Genomic DNA, 1,949 nt, shown 5'->3' with positions numbered 1-1,949 from the left:
ATTCAGAGGCTGAAAAGGACTGTAGATGCTGTTGGATTCTGACCTCCCTGCACTCGAAGTGGATTTTCTGGAGCTACAGAAACCCAATTGGCGCGCTCTGAATGGCGTTGAAAAGTAGACATCCTGGGCTTTCCAGCAATGTTTAATAGTTCATACTTTGCCCGAGATTTGATGGCCCAAACTGGCGTTCCAAATCAGCTCAAAACTGCCCGGCGTTAAACGCCGGAACTGGCACAAGAATGGGAGTTAAACGCCCAAACTGGCACAAAAGCTGGCGTTTAACTCCAAGAAAAGTTTCTACACATGAAAGCTTTAATGTTCAGCCCAAGCACACACCAAGTGGGCCCGGAAGTGGATTTTTATGTCATTTACTCATCTCTGTAAACCCTAAGTTACTAGTTCTCTACAAATAGGACCTTTTGCTATTGTATTTTCATCTTTTGATCACTTTAGATCTTAGATCAGATCTTGGTTCTTCTGGTTCCCTCTCTGGGGCCGAAGCCAATGATCACTATTATCACTTATGTATTTTCAACGGTGGAGTTTCTACACACCATAGATTAAGGTGTGGAGCTCTGCTGTACTCGAGTATTAATGCAATTACTATTGTTCTTCTATTCAATTCAGCTTATTCTTTTTCTAAGATATTCATTTGCATCCAAGAACATGATGAATGTGATGATTATGTGACACTCATCATCATTCTCACTTATGAACGAGTGCCTGACAACCACTTCTGTTCTACAAGCAAACAAGGCTTGAATGTTTATCTCTTGGATCCCTTAATCGGAATCTTCGTGGTATAAGCTAAAATTGATGGTAGCATTCAAGAGAATCTGGAAGGTCTAAACCTTGTCTGTGGTATTCTGAGTAGGATTCAATGATTGAATGACTGTGACGAGCTTCAAACTCCTGAAGGCTGGGCGTTAGTGACAGACGCAAAAGAATCAATGGATTCTATTCCAACCTGATTGAGAACCGACAGATGATTAGCCGTGCCGTGACAGGGTGCGTTGAATATTTTCACTGAGAGGACGGGATTGTAGCCACTGACAACGGTGATGCCCAATATACAGCTTGCCATGGAAATGAGTAAGAAGGATTGGATGAAGACAGTAGGAAAGCAGAGAGACGGAAGGGTAAAAGCATCTCTATACGCTTATCTGAAGTTCTCACCAATGAATTACATAAGTGTCTCTATCTTTATTTTATGCTTTATTCATAAATCATTCATAACTATTTGAATCTGCCTGATTGAGATTTACAAGATGACCATAGCTTGCTTCTTTCCAACAATCTCCGTGGGATCGACCTTTACTCGCGTAAGGTTTATTACTTGGACGACCCAGTACACTTGCTAGTTAGTTGTGCGAAGTTGTGATAAAGAGTTGAGATTGCAATTGAGCGTACCATGTTGATGGCGCCATTGATGATCACAATTTCATGCACCAATTAGTAACCGTATTATTAGTAGTATTATTGTTATTGTTGTTGTTGTTGTTGTTTTCTGTTTTAGGGGAACAAGAATTGGATTAGTTATGATTAGTATATTGTTACATGTTTATAATCATGTCTGTGATAAAAATAATAATTTTTTTATCATATTGTTATTTATGAATTATTATTATTATTTATCATTAATTTTTTTTTGCAGGCTATCAAGAATTTGTTGCCCAGAAAATTAGATCCTTCAGAGACCTTTAACGAGGTAGCTGCAGCTTCACTAGCACTCACTGGATTTTAACACGTTTTGCGAGTAGGCAAGCTGAGAGGTCATTCTGCACTACTGAGTGCTTTGGTCGAGCGATGGAGGGTGAAAATCCACACATTTCATCTTTTGGTCAGTGAAGTGACAGTGATGTTGGAAGATGTTGCATATATTCTTGGCCTCCTGGTTAGTGGGGAGCCCGTTTCTGGTAGATCAGACAGTAGTCACCAGTTTTTGATGG

This window comes from Arachis duranensis, chromosome 3, assembly GCF_000817695.3.
Source record: "Arachis duranensis cultivar V14167 chromosome 3, aradu.V14167.gnm2.J7QH, whole genome shotgun sequence".
In the NCBI taxonomy this organism is placed as follows: domain Eukaryota; kingdom Viridiplantae; phylum Streptophyta; class Magnoliopsida; order Fabales; family Fabaceae; genus Arachis; species Arachis duranensis.
This window is presented reverse-complemented; position numbering follows the sequence as displayed.